The sequence below is a fragment of the Octopus bimaculoides genome, chromosome 30 (assembly GCF_046866305.1).
Source record: "Octopus bimaculoides isolate indiv1 chromosome 30, ASM4686630v1, whole genome shotgun sequence".
Taxonomy (NCBI): domain Eukaryota; kingdom Metazoa; phylum Mollusca; class Cephalopoda; order Octopoda; family Octopodidae; genus Octopus; species Octopus bimaculoides.
Window position 1 is genome coordinate 16047193 of NC_142957.1, and position 18256 is coordinate 16065448.

The 18256-nt window shown below is 36.8% G+C and overlaps 1 long non-coding RNA gene across 2 annotated transcripts in view; it reads right to left on the reverse strand.

Moving 5' to 3' along the window:
- Positions 1–301: 301 nt before the first annotated feature.
- The window catches only part of LOC149130235 (uncharacterized), a 140810-nt gene continuing 122855 nt past the window's right edge, over positions 302–18256 (reverse strand). For both annotated transcript variants that reach the window (XR_016239139.1, XR_016239143.1), the window contains one exon: positions 302–3061. This is a non-coding gene — a long non-coding RNA (uncharacterized LOC149130235). The remainder of the gene's footprint in view (positions 3062–18256) is intronic.

Below are 18256 nucleotides of genomic sequence, written 5' to 3' on the forward strand. Positions count from 1 at the left end.
TATATATATATATATATATATATATATATATATACCATCATCATCATCCTTTAACGTCCATTGTCCATGCTGGTATGGGTTGGACGGTTTGACCAGAGCTGGTAAGCTGGAAGGCTGCACCAGACTTCAGTTGGTTTGACTTGGTTTCTATGGCTGGATGCCCTTGCTAACATCAACCGCTCCGAGAGTGTAATGGGTGCTTTTTATGTGCCACCAGTACATAGAGAGAGAGAAAGAGAGAGGTAAATTGTCTGAAGTGGTCCGCAGGATTTATATAGATATTAAGAAAAGAAGACAGTAAGAGTTTTGGATAATTCTTTATTAGCACTTTCGTCTCATTCATGGACATTCATCAGATATAAAGTTTCACAGAAAATTTTCTTGCTTTATATACAAATTTGGAAAAGGATGTATTTGTTTGTCATATATCTTTCTCTTTTTATTGTCTCTCCCTGTTTCTTTCTGTGTTCCTTTCTGTCGAAGAGCGTAGGCTCGAAATGTAAAAGACTTTCTCACTTCCTGAGTGTTAAACTAATACATCTGTTTGTTGTTTACGCACCCGTCTTCGTCTTTTGTTCATTTTTTTTTTGTAAATTCCAACTATATATATATATATATGGAGGTTGTCTACTCCTTATGCAGAATTTGACCACCTCCTGTACCTACACCTTAGAATTGTCATTCCATCTGATGTGGCTTTTTAAACCAGGCAATGTTTTGAAAAGACACCCACATAGATTGCATATCTGATTTGAACCACCAAGAGCTGCGGTTAAGTTCTGATCAAAATGTCTTTTATAATAATAAAAGTATGGGCTAATTACGGAGTGCTCATAGAGAGCCAATACGAAAAATACAGAGTAGAGGAAATTGAAAGCGCAAATCATAGGCAGTCAAACAGATTCCTGAACGCATAAATGAAGATATTCAATCATTGTAGTTGAATCATATATATTTATACACATCAACATAAATCACGTGTGTAGAGGCGGAAAGATTCTCCAAGGGTATAAAGAATAAAACCAAACCTAGATAAAAATAGAGAAGAAATATAAAAACATATAGAAATACATATGAAAATACATATAAATAAAATTTACCTGTAAGGAGTTATGCGTGATAAATACAGGAGGCACAAAACGAATGAGTGGTTGATAAATATAGGAATAAAAACGACAGCCTTTATAATAGCGAACCGCCTAAATCGTCTAAAAATCACTTGTATATATAAGATACATGATAGAAATATCGCTAGAAACCAAAGTTAAGAAAAACATAAATAAAATATGATCTATAAGAAGTATTTAATTTTAACCACGACCAGTAGTAATCATCATCATCATCATCGTTTAACGTCCGCTTTCCATGCTAGCATGGGTTGGACGATTTGACTGAGGACTGGTGAAACCGGATGGCAACACCTGGCTCCACTAAAACGGCCATAGATGGAACACCCTCCTATTATTGGATTCTATTTTATTTATGTTTTTCTTGACCTTGATTTCCATCTTATGTCCTGTATGTATAAATGATTTTTAGACGTTGCCAGTACCGCCTGACTGGCCTCCGTAGGATTTTCGAGCGAGATCGTTGCCAGTGCCCCTGGACTGGCTTGTGCGGGTGGCACATAAAAGACACCATTTTGAGCGTGGCCGTTGCCAGTATCGCCTGACTGGCCTTCGTGCAGGTGACACATAAAAGCACCCACTACACTCTCTGAGTGGTTGGCGTTAGGAAAGGCATCCAGCTGTAGAAACTCTGCCAAATTTAGATTGGAGCCTGGTGTTGCCATCCGGTTTCACCAGTCCTCAGTCAAGCCGTCCAACCCATGCTAGCATGGAAAGCGGACGTTAAACGATGATGATGATAAGGCGGTTTGATATTTTAAAGGCTGGTGTTTTTAGTCCTATATTTATCAACCTCTCATTCATTTTGCACCTTCTATATTTATCACGCTTAACTCCTTGCATGTAATTTTTATTTCCGTGTAATTTCTATATGCATTTTTATATTTTTTCTATATTTTTATGTATGTTTGGTTTTATTCTTGATAGAATAAAACCAAACATACACAATCTTTATGCATGGAGATGCATGATTTATGTTGATGTATATAAATATATATGGTTCAAATACATTGGCTCAATATCTTCATTTATGCATTCGAGAATCTGCTTGACTGCCTATGATTTGTGTTTTCAATTTCCTCTACTCAGTATTTTATATATATATATATATATATATATATATATATATATGTATAGATGTAAGTATGTGTATATACGTATGTATATATGCATAAAACAAATTTTATTCAACAAAAACAATAACAATATTTAACAAAAACATTTTTAAATGACAGTCTGACCGTCTGCCAAGCAAATGGGAAGCAGTAATTGAAGTAGATGGTGAATATGCTCCAGAATAATCATTTAAAGATATTTTTGTTACATGTTGTTATTGTTTTGTTGAATAAAATTTGTTGAGAAAGATCCGCAATAGTTATGCACCAACCCCCTTTTTTTCTCCTTGTTTCTTTCTGTGTTCCTTTCTGTGGAAGAGCGTAGGCACGAAAAGATAAAGACTTTTTCACTTCCTGAGTGTTATACTAATACATCTGTTTGTTTTCTACACCACCTGTCTTTGTCTTTTGTTTTTTTGTGAATTCTCCCTGTATTTGCATATATGTGTGCATATATACATATATACATATGCATGTATGTGTATGTATATATATATACAGTCTCTTGGCTATCTGACGACATGATATTCGGCGATCTTGCATTATCATACCAAGAGCAAGGTCAAGGTTGTCCTTGGTGGTTGCAGTTGGAGGTCTCCCTGGTCTGGGATCATCTTCTACACTCTCTCTGCCACGCTTGAATTCATTTAGCCAGTGTTTGACTGTTGCATATGAAGGAGCATTGTCTGTTAAGGTTCTCACCATATCTTCCTGGATTTCTGATGGAGTCACGCCTTTCAAATGAAGCTACTTTATGACAACACGATACTCAGTTTTGTCCATTTTCAATTTAACATCGACACTTGTTTATTCAAAAATCTGCAACAAAAAAAATAAAAATATCAGAATCATTAAAATGAGCAAGAATACTCCGAAAAGACTGTACTTACCAGAAAAAATTGTTTCAACTATATAAGCAGCCCCAATTCTAGGTTAGGCTCAAAACTTTTCAGACACCCCTCGTATATATATATATGTATATATATATATATATATATATATATATATATATATATATGTATTTATTTATTTTCTCCTAATTAAGAAATAACTCCGACAATGTCTTAGGTTTAAGCTGGTTCCCATGCATTTCCCTGAAGAGAAGATTACATTTTTAACATCGCCGATTCCTATGGATCGTATAAATTGTAATTCTTCGAAACATATGTTGGAAATAAAAGTATGCAGTTAAAATATGCGTTTTATTCCATTCGTTAAATTTATATATATATATGTGTATATATGCATATATATATATATATATATATATATATATATATATATATATATATATGACTACTTCATACAGGAGATGGATGAATAAATGCATACACCCAGTTAACCAGCCAGATATATATACATGTACAGTGGTTACATTACTATTAATTTCTCAAAGAAATCAATATTCATGCAACTTATATTTCAATTTAGATTTCAAGACAGACATGAATATTTACGAATCTTCTCCAAGAGTTGATTAATTATCTTGCTTGATGTATTTGTCGTTAATTTATTGACATCTTGTTATCTATCTGATGGCTTTTCTCGCAGAGGGAAATGAGTCTTTTGGCAATCTTATTTGTCATATTGGAATTTTATGTCCTCGAATAAACCGATTTTCTGAGAATGGAACTTGGAATGCAGAGACAGAAGCCATTTAAGAACTTAATGACACACTCGTTAATAAAGTTGCAGTGTGTTTATAATTAATTTGTCACCTTGTTTAACACTGTCACCTTCACTCTAGATGCTTTGCGTAGAACCCAATCTGTTCTCAGAATTTGGTGCAAAAATTGATCCTCCTTCTCACCGTCCCCACCTCTTCCTTCTTGCTTTACACCTGCTTTAGAAGCCATGGAAAGGAGGTTTATGGGCAATTTAGCTTGTTTCATCACATACATATAAACACAAACATGAGAGTATGGGTGTATGTAGTGAGATGGGAGGGGAAGATAGATGGATAAACAGATATATAGATAGATAGATTAGATAGACAGAGAGAGAGAGAGAGAGAGAGAGACAAATAGGTGGAGAGATTGACAGATATATAGACAGAAAAATGGATTAGCAGACAGTCAGATAGACAGATATATATATATATAAATAACTGATAATTCTGATTTAATACTTCATAGCATAACCATTATTCAGTTCCACTTCAACCAATCTCTTCTTGTAGTTCTTAATCAATGACTCGCATGTTTCTTTAGGAATTTTTTCCCATTCTTCTTGACAAATTTTCTTCTAATCTGGAATGGACGATGGGGCTCTTGAATGAGTTTTAATTTTCAAATAACACCACAAATTTTCAGTCAGGTGACTGCTTGGCCATTCTAATAATTTTATATTGTGATTGACAATCCATTTTTGGTAGACTTCGCCGTGTGCTTAGGGTCGTTATCCTGTTGTAAAACCCACCCTTCACAAAGCTGGAACTTTTTTACAGAGTCCCATAAATTATTGTTTAAAATATTTTGGTATATCTCTGCATTGATTCTACCATCTATCACATATAAATTGCCAGAGAAACACCCCTACACAATGATGTTGCCACCTCCAAACTTTACAGTAGGAATTGTGTTTTTCGGCAAATAGGTGGTACCATCTTTCCTCTAAACATGGCTACGTGAATTTCGTCCAAACATTTCAATTTTTGACTCGTCTGTCCATAGAACCTTTTCCCAGAATGTATCAGATTTATCTTTATGTTCAAAAACAAATTTTAAACGGGCATCTCTATGCCCTTTTAGTCAACAGTGGAGTTTTTCTAGGAGAGCTTGACTTCAGTTCATTCCTATGAAGTTCTTAACTGATTGTTTGTAGATGTGAATCTATAAAACAAAATGCCGATTTTTGTTCATATACCCCCAACATAAAATGTTGCTTCTTTAAACATGTTTCCAATGCTCCTGACATATTCACAGCTTATTTAATACTCACATGCCACACACACACACACATACACACACACAAATCCCATCATTTTCGACAGGTACTGAGTTAGTGTATGTGAATACATGTTCTCATTTGTGTGTGTGTGTGTGCATGCGTTTGTTTGCATGCTTGCATAACGGTGGTTCCTGATTTCTTTGCTTGTCTAATCTCATCGCTCCCTCTAATCTCTACCTGATAATGCAATCTTATGTTCTACCCATCACTTCTTCCTTCACACTTTTACTTAACGTAACCTCATATAAACGAACTCACCTCATTAGAACCAGCTTATCTTCATCTAGTGCTAACGTTATGCTTACCTAAGCCTGTTAATGAAATCCCAGCACGTGTTGCTGCTGTCTCTTCTGCCGTTACCTTTCAAGACATTAGAAATAAATCGGCTACAAACATCAAATGCATACATTAACATTAACAATTTTAATTATGACATTAACGATGACGATGTGATTATAAAGGATTAGAGACAACCATGATGGCTTTATATGAATTTTAGTATTTCAAACAAGCTGAAAAGCAATTCATGACGAAATTCAAGTAAAATACAAGAAAATCATGTAAAAACGAGATTTCGTGTAAACTGCATATTTCTAGTGATTATGTTTTTTCAGATGTCGTTATCCGATTACGAACCATGTCGTTTAATGAGTTAATATAACAAGACAAATATTAGTTTCAAATTTTGGCAAGAGGTCAGCCATTTTGGGGAAGGTGGTAAGTTGATTACATCGACCCCAGTGCATAACTGGTACTTAGTTCATTGACCCCGAAAGGATAAAAGGTAATGAAAGGCAAACTTGATCTTGGCAGAATTTGAAATATTATCATGATAATAATAATAATAATAATAATAATAAATGCCCGGATGCAGTACCAGGCAATGGCTCTCATGGCTTCTGATCTTAACTGATTGGAAGTGTTATCATGTACATTGTTTTGTCTTGGTATGAAAGATGGCCTACAGCAAATATTCTGCTCAATACCACAGATTTGCTAATGCCCTGATGCAGTACCAGGCAATGGCTCTTATGGCTTCTGATCTTAACTGATTGGAAGTGTTATCATGTACATTGTTTTGTCTTGGTATGAAAGATGGCCTACAGCAAATATTCTGCTCAATACCACAGATTTGCTAATGCCCTGATGCAGTACCAGGCAATGGTTCTCATGGCTTCTGATCTTAACTGATTGGAAGTGTTATCATGTACATTGTTTTGTCTTGGTATGAAAGATGGCCTACAGCAAATATTCTGCTCAATACCACAGATTTGCTAATGCCCTGATGCAATACCAGGCAATGGTTCTCATGGCTTCTGATCTTAACTGATTGGAAGTGTTATCATGTACATTGTTTTGTCTTGGTATAAAAAGATGGCCTACAGCAAATATTCTGCTCAATTCCACAGATTTGCTAATACCCTGATGCAGTACCAGGCAGTGGCTCTCATGGCTTCTCATCTTAACTGATTGGAAGTGTTATCATGTACATTGTTTTGTCTTGGTATAAAAAGATGGTCTACAGCAAATATTCTGCTCAATACCACAGATTTGCTAATGCCCTGATGCAGTACCAGGCAATGGTTCTCGTGGCTTCTGATCTTAACTGATTGGAAGTGTTATCATGTACATTGTTTTGTCTTGGTATAAAAGATGGGCTACAGCCAATATTCTGCTTAATGCCACAGCTTTGCTGGTCAGTTGTTTGACCTTAACCAGTTGAGCATGTCCCTTGGTGGCTGACGATATGTGCATCTCTGATCACGAGCAGAAGTAGTGGGGGAGCATCATAGCCATGTGTTGAGAGGAATTCTTTGGGGTTTGAATAATTCACCTTTAGAAACATGGGTGTTTTGTTCACCATTCTTAAACAACCCTTTATTCAGGGACCTTTTGAGCAGGATGGTCTACTCGACCCGAAGAAAATTCTAACTGGGCCCCACCTGCGAGGTCATGCACTGTTTATCTTGATATGAGATCACCATGTCACACACATATGGTTGTGATGCATGTGCCTGGTGTACCCATATCAGACGGGTAGTCATGATGGGTATAATGGGCTTCGTATATTTTACCCCACTGTCACTTTGATGGCATGCTCTGCTCTCTCACTCACTTAATAATGATAATGATCCTTTCTACTATAGCTACAAGGCCTGAAATTTGAGGAGAGGACACTGGTTGATTACATTGACCCCAGTACTCAACTGGTACTTGTTTTACTGACCCTGAAAGGATAAAAGACAAAGTCGACCTTGGCAGATTTTCAACTAGGAACATAAAGATGAACAAAATGCCGCTAAGCATTTTCCTTGGCATGCTAATAATTCTGCCGACCTGCTGCCATTATCAAGTGAAATATTAACATGAAGTATGTTTTGAATGTCTTAGAATATAAGAAAGAACCTTGTTAAGATGGAAACTGAAAGAAGCCTGTTATATGTATATGTATCTATCTATCTGTGTGTGAGTGTGTGTGTGTGTCTTTGTGTGAAACCAATCACTACTTGACATCTGGTGCTGATGTCCTTACATCCCCCTAACTTAGTGGTTCAGCAAAATAGACTGATAGAAAAGTACTAGACTTACAAATAAAGTCTGGGGTTGATTTATTCACTTAAAACCCTTCATTGTGGTGCCCCAGCATGGCCGTAGTCAAATGATTGAAACAAATAAAAAATGCACACACACACACACATGTATATATGATGAGCTCCTTCCAGTTTCTTATTCCTTTATTACCCACAAGGGGGTAAACATAGAGGGGACAAACAAGGAGATTAAGTCGATTACATCGACCCTTGTGCATAACTGGTACTTAATTTACCGACCCCAAAAGGATGAAAGGCAAAGTCGACCTCGGCGGAATTTGAACTCAGAACGTGACGGCAGATGAAATACCGCTAAGCACTTCGCCCGGCGTGCCAACGCTTCTGCCAGCTCGCTGCCTTACCGATGATGACTTCTTCCAGTTTCTGTCTCCCAAATCCACTAACAAGATTTTGGTCAGCCTGGTGCTATAGCAGAAGACACTTGTCCAAGGTGAAATACAGTGGGACTGGATTCAAAGCTATGGTGGTTTGGAAGGTAACTTCTTACAAGGCAACCATGTAGGCACCTGTACATGTTAATATATCAACAGAACTATTAACATTAAGAATGCTTAAATGTCTTAAAATATCATAACATTATAATAATGTTACTCATGTATTACATTATAGAAAGTTATAAAAGTAGAAACTCTATTTCCAAAAGTCTTTAATATTCTGCCATTATTTCATAATTCACTCATCTTTTCCATAGATGAGAATTTAATTGAGGTACTTCCTAAAATACCAGTATAGCCATATCGTCAGAAATGACAACAGTTTCATTAATGATAGAAAATGGCGCATCAAAGCAATGATAGATTCCAGCAATTGAGTAAATATATATATGTATATATATATACTTATACAGAAATGAAGCAGATGACCAATTAGATATGTTTGTAACATTTTGGTTGAAAATATTAGCAGCCATGTTTTTCTTTGTCTGTTGTAGTTCAATGCTGAATGTCTACGTTCAGTAATTATTTCTGGCATATGGATTACACCTGTGTGCCTGCCAGAGATTATTACTAAACAATAGATAGATAGATAGATAGATAGCTACACACAAGACGTGGATGCCTTATCGCAGTGGTTCCCAAACATTTTGGGACTGCCACCCTCTTGGGATCTTGTTCAAAATGGGGCCACATTTTTCATTAATGTTTTACGTAGTGTTTTTGGTACGGAAAGACTTTCAAACTTTGTATACTTATCTATTTTGTGTTATAGAACAGAAAAAAATTTTTGTATTCGAATTTATTTCATGTAAAAAATTGTCTTATTTCGATAATTTCAACCAATCACTGACAAGTATTCAGCTGTTTACACTTACTCCTTTGGCACTTTAATCGGTGTAAAGCATATTTACGGCTGAATGGACGTCAGTCATTGGTTGAAATTACAGAAATACGACAACTTTAACATAGAATAACTTGTGATGTATGTTTTTTTGTTAAGAAGACTAAGAGAAAAAGATGTTTTATATGACACACTCTACCAGTGTCCCAAGTTTCAAAGTGTTTCGTTAAGAAAATACTGGTGCCCCCGTTTTGAACAAGATCCCCCTCTTGGCACTCAAGCCACATTCCTAGATCCCCCCCGCCCACGACAAACGTAGATCACTTTCTGAAGCAAATTCAAAGCAACAGTATTTCGCAAATAAAACCCTTATTTTGTTGTTTTTACATCTGTCCCCACCTTTTGGTCACTCCTTTATCATCCCACTTTTCTCCAGCATCCCCTAAATCTTTCCACTGTCCATACGGTGGGTAAGGGGCAGTATTGCTCACTTCAGGAACGACCACTGTTCTATTGCAATATATTTTGCAGTCAAAGTGGGGGGGAGCAGGTTGAAACGTTAGCACACCGAGTGAAATGCTTAGCGGCATTTTGCCTGTCTTTATGTTCTGAGTTCAAATTCCACCGAGGTTGACTTTGCCTTTCATACTTTCAGGGTCGATAAATTAAGAATCTATGGCGAAGTAGGAAATTATCTTCTTTTATTCTTTCATACTATTAGGAAAAATATTTGTTATTCAGAAAAATTTGTTAATCTCACAAAAACAACGCATTGTTAATTATGGTTAACTAGCAAAGACAGTAAACTAATTAAAATAATTTATCATCACTAGGTTAATACTAAATGATATTATAAATTACACTATATTCATTATTTATCATCACCTATACTAAAAATTCAATCAAATTTTAAAATTACGTTGTTGTATTAAGAAAATAACTTTCGAAAAAAATAATGAAATATAATAACATAATTATATTATTATAACAATATAAAACTACTAAAGTCATTAAAAGAACTTTTAATCCACTATTTATTCATTCAAAAGTTTTTTTTTATTCTTAATACGCCGATATTAAACAATTTTATGAATTCAGAAACCTACCATTATTTATTACCTATACTAGTTTGTACATATAGAGATAAAAGAATTATCAAAAAGTTACTTAGTTTTATGGATGATGACGGCAAGCCGGTAGAAACGTTAGCAACGCCGGGCGAAATGCGTAGCGGCATTTCGTCTGTCTGTTCTTTACTACTTATTTTTTTGTAGCCATGAGACTTTGGTTTTAATCCTACCGCTAGGAAACTTGAGCAAGTGTCAGCTGGCTCGGCTTTGGGGAGAGTTAAATATTTTTGATTGAAAACTGTTTGATAGAAAATGTGTAGCAACCTGTCAGAGAGACCGTCGTTATTTTTGGGTAACAAATTATTCCTTAGCGTGTACTTCTTTCATTACATGCAGGAAGAACAAACAGTAACATCGAACACAGTGGAGTTTGAACACGGAACGTAAGGAGACGTAATTCCACTTGATATTTTGTCAGACTTAAGGTGGTGAGCTGGCAGAAACGTTAGCATGACGGGCAAAATGCTTAGCGGTATTTTGCGTGCCGTTACGTTCTGAGTTCAAATTCTTCCGAGGTCGACTTTGCCTGTAATTCTTTTGGGATCGATAAATTAAGTACTAGTAGCGTACTGGGATCGATAAATTAAGTACCAGTAGCGTACTGGGATCGATAAATTAAGTACCAGTAGCGTACTGGGATCGATAAATTAAGTACCAGTAGCATACTGGGATCGATTTAATCAATAGCACCTGCTCCCCCAAATTTTGGGCCTTGTGCCTTTTGTAGAAAAGAATAAATTTTTAGGGATAAACACTTCTGAAAGAACAGGAAACATAATTTTATAATAGGAATTTACCAAGTATGGCAGGGTCTACGATAAATATTCGTATATTCTTTTACTCTTGTACTTGTTTCAGTCATTTGACTGTGGCCATGCTGGAGCACCGCCTTCAGTCGAACAAATCGACCCCAGGACTTATTCTTTTGTAAGCCTAGTACTTATTCTATCGGTCTCTTTTGCCGAACAGCTAAGTTACGGGGACACCAGCATCAGTTGTCATGCAATAGTGGGGGGACAAACACAGACACACACACACACATGCCCATATATATATATATATATATATATATATATATATATATAATTTTTTTGACCTCTTGCCCAAATCAACCAAACTGCTAAAGGGCTTAATCAGATTTTTCCACCAATTTCACAAAAATTTTTTTAGTAATCTTTACTTATTGTAATCGATAAAAAAGACATTCAATGTAAATTGGATTAATAAATTTATTTATTTATTTAAGAATTATCATAATCTTCGTTTTTGCATTCAAAGCATTTTATTCTTTACAAACAATACACAATGCTTCAAGCAAACTACAATGCTTCAAGCAAACTACAATGCTTCAAGCGAACTACAATGCTTCAAGCGAACTACAATGCTTCAAGCGAACTACAATGTTTCAAGCAAACTACAATGCTTCAAGCAAACTACAATGCTCTCCTATTATTTTTACTATTCATTACATAAAAAAATAAACAAATACATAATTAAAAAACAGAATTTGCTTAATTTTGCAGCATTTCAGCAAAAAGTTCCCTATAGGATTGTGTAAAGCTTCAAAGAAAATTTTAAAAAAGTCCTGGTATCAAGTTATACGACTTAACCCTTCAAGGAGGCGCTGCAGCGTGGCCACAGTTTGATAACTGAAACAAGTGTAGGATAAACGATAAAAGGAAGACTGTGCAAAATATTATTCCAGTAACGTTCGCGGCCGTCTGATATTTGCAGACAACATGATGCAACTTTGCTTTGTAAACTTTCAACAAAACATACACCCCCAGGATATGCTGTGGAGTGTTTTCAGGACTTTGGGCAGCTTCTGGTTGCCATGAAGTCCCTATACAAATGCCCAGATGGTGCTAAGCCAAAGGCTTTCATCATGGGTGTTAGACTCAGCAGGAATATATATCATTACCTCTCTTCTTCATAGCTTTCATAACTGGATTAACATGTGCAGCAGTTGTGGAAATGGTATCACAATGATCGGGTTGGCTACCTGATATTTGAAGACAACATGGTGCTACTTGGTTCATCAGAAGATAATCTCCAGCATTCGTTGAATGGGTTAGCTGATATCTGACATGGAGCTATGTGGCTCTTCGGAAAATGATGATCTCCAGCATTCATTGAATGGCTAAGCTGATATTTGCAGACGACATGGAATTTCTGTCATGAGTGTTGAATAATGATCGAAAGAGCAGGATCGAGAATACGATCAGCCGAAATGGTTTTCCTCCGAAGGGTGTCTGTAGGAAAGTTATTCCACAAGGTGTGCAGCTCGGTGACCAGGGAGTCGCTACACGCTGTGCATCCACCGCTCCATATTGAGAAGTCACCTGTGCGGTAGTACGGACATGTAATTAAAATGTTGCAAGAAAGAGTCGTAAGACGGATTCTTCAAGCTGAGCCAACTGGCAGGAGACCAAAAACAAGGACCCTGTGGAGAAGGTGCTTGAGGACTCTACCCCCTCTGCAGATAGGAGACCAAGGGGTAGGCCAAGAATGAAATGGTTGGATAATATCCATAGCCTGTGTTGGTCATGCTTGGGAATTCGTATACAAGGTCTAATGACAGTTGCTTCTGGTAGGACCCTATGGCGGAGGTACTTGAGGACTCTGCCCCAACAACAAGTTGTGGACCTAGGGTAGACCAAGAAAGAGAGAGTTGGATAATATTGCGCATTATTGAACCATGGACAGAATCTCGCATCTTAGCTGTTGTTCTGCCTCACCATGCCATTAACCCACTGGTTTACTGGGTCCCCCACTTCTAGGTTCAGTAAAAAATGAGATATTTAAATCTAACACAACTTCAGATCCTTATTGAGAATAGATTTAAATAAAAATCCCATTTTTAAGCTTGTTCTTGTTGCTGCTGAGACGACCTTCCGAATAAAGGTATTTATAATTAGTTCAATAGCATTGCAAGGTGATAGAGGTTTCAATCTAAATTTAATTTAGATGAAAAATCTTAGACTCTGGTCTGACTTGAATCCACTACCAGATTATGCCGGATGTCCTATCACTGCTTATTTATCTGTGTCTTTACTTACATTGGGTGCCCTGTTAATTTCTGTGGAAAATAAGATAACTAAATCTGCCACAGCATCAAATCAATAATAAAAACTGATTTAAATATCTCATTCAGGTGTTGGTTTGATGACCTAATAGGTAAAGGTGTTAGTAATTTAACCAGCAGCAGAGGACATACTGGAGTTTCTGGCCAGGGTTTAATACCATCCTGAGCAGAGCCAAATGGTTTTTCACTTACTTTTTGTTTCTACATCTGCAAAAATGTAAAATTATATAATAATAATAATGATAAATGTAGGAGTGGCTGTATGGTAAGAATCTTGCTTCCCAACCTTTCTGGGTTCAGTCTCACTGCTCGGCACCTTGGACAAGTCTTTCTCTGTAGGCTCAGACTGGCCAAAGACATGTGAGTGGATTTGGTAGACAGAAACTGAGAGAAGCCAGTTGTGTGTGTGTGTGTGTGTGTGTGTGTGTGTGTGCTGGGAAAGATGAGATATTTAAATCTATTTTTATTATTGATTGGACAAAATTATAGATTTAAGTAGATCATTTTTGAGTATCTCGTCCGATCAATAATAAAAATAGATTTAAATATTTTGGACGAAATTATAGGAAGTAAGAGTGAGAGAAAATTGCGGTAAAAGATTACAGCAGGGTTCGCCACCATCCCCTGCTGGAGCCTCGTGGAACTTTAGGTGTTTTCGCTCAATAAACACTCACAACGCCCAGTCTGGGAATCGAAACTGCGATCCTAAGACCACGAGTCCGCTTCCACTAACCACTGGGCCATTGCACCTCCACGTTATAATATATACACACAAGCACGTACATACATTACTCGATTCATAATATATATACACACAAATACAATGTTTAAGTATCGTTACTACATATTTAGTTTCTATATAATATATACCTACACACATTACTCGATTCATAATATATACACACAAGCATATACATACATTACTCGATTCATAATATATACACACAAGCACATACATGACTTGATTCATAATATATACACACATACATTACTAGATTCATATATACACACACAAGCACATACATACGTTACTCGATTCATAATATATACACACAAGCACATACAGACATTACTCGATTCATAATATATACACACATACATACATTATTAGATTCATATATACACACACATTATTAGATTCATAATATATACACAGGCACATTCATACATTACTAGATTCATAATATATACACACTGCTAGATTCATGATATTTACACACAAGCACACACAGACATTACTCGATTCATATATACACACACATTACTAGTTTCATATATACAAACAAGCACATACACACATTACTCGATTCATAATATATACATACATTACTCGATTCATAATATATACACATTACTTGATTCATAATATATACACATACATTACTCAATTCATGATATATGCACACATTACTAGATTCATAATATATACACACAAGCACATACATACATTATTCGATTCATAATATACACACACTTCACACGTATAAAATACACTACAACCAATGTTTAGTGAATCATTTTATTAACATCATTATTATTACATATATGTCTGTGTGTAATTCCTTTCATTTGAACTTAACTGCTTTATTTACCATGGAACTGTCAACTAAGATAGCTGGTCCCTCTGTTGAGTCGACATATGGCAGGCTCTCTTTCTCCCATTCATTCTCTTTATTAAGCAATCTTTCATAGTGGCGTCTCCAAACCTCTTTCTTTGCAGCCTCATTTAGTACAAGCGTACCATCATCCATGCGAACACATTTTTCTCCCACGGCATCACGATTCTCTCTCACAAACTGTCTTGCAACACAAAATACTTCAAGTCTTTGGTCTTCACGGCGCAGAACATTGGCAAACTTTGGCGATCTTTCGATACTATTCCACCACAACTCCCGGTCGTTGCGCACACGAAAGTTTCAGTTCGGATGGCACCTTACTCATTCGCACCTTGGCCATACGTTTGCCGCAGTACGAAGGCAAGAGCACCCATTCCTCTGTCCTTATTATCTCTGTGGAGTGCTTAATTGCTTCATCCTCCGTTGTGAAGCGCACCTCCACAGTGGCGTATCTCCTCCCTATACTGATTACATGATCGTATAGTGTGTTTATGTGTTTAAAGTTTGAGAACCGTATGCATCTGAGGGGGAGAAGGTTTGAGTTTCTATTTAATGTTGTCTTTAAAAACAAACACACTATACGATCCTGTAATCAGTATGCGTGCGCGCAACTGCCGGAAGTTGTGGTGGACTAGTATCGAAAGATCCCCCCCCCCCCTAGGACTTATTCTTTGTAAGCCTAGTACTTATTCTATCGGTTACTTTTGCCGAAACGCTAAGTTACGGGGACAGTAAACACACCAGCATCGGTTGTCAAGTGATGTTGGGGGGACAAACACAAACACTAGCATGGGAGCCAGACAGCTGCTCTGGCAATGAACACGCTCGGACAGTGCTGTTAGTGCTCCACTGGCGCAGGTGCCAGTCATCGAATATGGTTCAATTACGATTCTGATTTCACTTGCCCCAACAGGTCTTCGCAAGCAGAGTTTAATGTCCAATGAAGGAGAGGTTGGCATGGATGCCAGTCGTCGGATTCGGTTCGATTTCAGATTCATTTGCCAAAAATATTCCCATCCACCATACTGCATTCCATGATGTAACTCTGGCTCAGGTAGTTACATGTTATTTAACCCTTAGATGGGTACCTGAAAGGGTCAAAGTAGATCTGAGAACAATAGTGGCTAAGAAGTGCTTCCCTACTCCTTAAAACCTTGGAATGCCTGAACCAGGGCCCATATACTAGGTGCAGTTTTAAGTCATGCATAACTCTCTCTTTTTACTCTTATTTGTTTGTCATTTGACTGCGGCCATGCTGGAGCACCGCCTTTATAGTCGAGCAAATTGACCCCAGAGCTTATTCTTTGTAAGCCTAGTACTTATTCTATCGGTCACTTTTGCCGAACCGCTAAGTTACGGGGACGTAAACACACCAGCATCGGTTGTCAAGCAATGCTGGGGGGACAGACACAGACACACATACATATATCATCATCATCATCTTAAGTTGTACTGTGTGCGTGTGTGTTACCAAATTTCATAGGTTTCCCTTAATTACAAAAAATTGAAATAACTTTAAATATCTTAATTATTCATGTTAATATCGTTGCTGCTTCGGTGGCCTCATAGTTAGAGGTGTTTAGAAGTAGTAACATGGCACAGAGGTGGAGGTTTCAAATCTGTGACAGGTATTATAGGGGGTCTTATTTAACATTTTCATTTTTTTCCCTAGAGATTAAAACCAACGAAAATGTAATTAAAAAATGACATATTTAAACCTTTCTTGGCTGAAGATCAATATAAAGGGTTGCCAATTTACATTAATAATAAAAAAATAATAATTTCAAACTGGGCGGGAATTGAAACCTAGACCACCATGTAACAGACAAAGTGACTTTTACCAACAATTTTAATCTAAATTTTCCATGACACTAAAAAACTTGTTTTTAAAAATCATTTAAAAAAATTTTGACTTCAAAAAACTATTGGTGATTTGAGGCTTATTTCTAGCACAATTTATGAACCTTGTAACATTTTCGGTTTTTAGTGTCAAGGGAGACCACTCTCATTACTCAGTGTTAAAATTTAGATTAAAAAAATTTTCAAACGGTAAACCATTGTTTAAAAAACATTTTCTTTTACTTCCGGTCTTGTATGTACGTATGTCTATACATGCATACATATATATATAATATATAAATACACACACACACACACACATATGTAAATTATATATATATATGTAGAGGACAAACTTGGTTGGGGCAAAATGAGTAAGACAAGATAAGGCATATTTGCCTTTTAAATTCTCCAGAAAACTCGCTAATACACATCAGTACCCATCCCTAGACATCAGAAATAAATAAAAATATCTCGGCGAAATGAAAGAGGCTCAGAGAAAATTGGCGGCGGTGCACCAGCATGGCCGCAGCTCTAAGCTGAAACTATAAACAAACAAACATGATATAAATATATCTGATATAGGTTATTTTATTTCTTGATGAAATTTTCTGCAAATACGCTTCAGATCTCGAATACATTGGAAATTGTCATGAAGAGCATTTTCCGAAGTTGTGGAGAGAAATTTCGGTAAAATTCACCACACGGCCACTCCTGCGAGGAAAGGACTCGGAAAATTCACATCGTCAGACCTTGGACTTTAAACTCCAGTGTAGTTGTTGGGCTAGTGTATAGGGATACGATAGCCTGGCCCCAGCTTAAACTGATTGGACTGGTGGTAAAGGTGAGTGTAGATGAGCTGGTTGAGGGGGACATTCTGAAGTGTCCTGTCTGGGGTTCAATCCTGGTCAGGATGGGGGAAGAAGGTAAGTCTTTTTTTAAAATATTTTTGTATAAATGAAAAAAAAAAAAATACACTCTTACCTTTTTCGCAGGTTCAAACCCAGGACAGGACACTTCAGAATGTCACCCTCACATGGCTCATCTGCACTCACCTTAACACCAGTCCACTGGGCCCTCCCGATAATTGCTGTCAAAAATGAGATACTTAAATCTATAATTTCGTCCAATCAATAATTTAAATTATTGATTGGACGAAATTATTATTTTAACCAGACTATGTGAAGGTAATCCTCATAATTTGAAGCCAGTTTCTTAAGTGTCAATTCATGAAACAATCATACCTTGAGTCACTCTGTAATTTCAGCTGATTGATAATAAAATTGTGAGTGGATTTGGAAGACGGAAACTGAAAGAAGCCCGTCGTATGTATGTATATATATATATGTGTGTGTGTGTTTGCCCCCCCCCCCCAACATCGCTTGACAACCGATGCTGGTGTGTTTATGTCCCCCGTAACTTAGCGGTTCGGCAAAAGAGACCGATAGAATAAGTCCTGGCGTCGATTTGCTCGACTAAAGGCGGTGCTCCAGCATGGCCAGTCA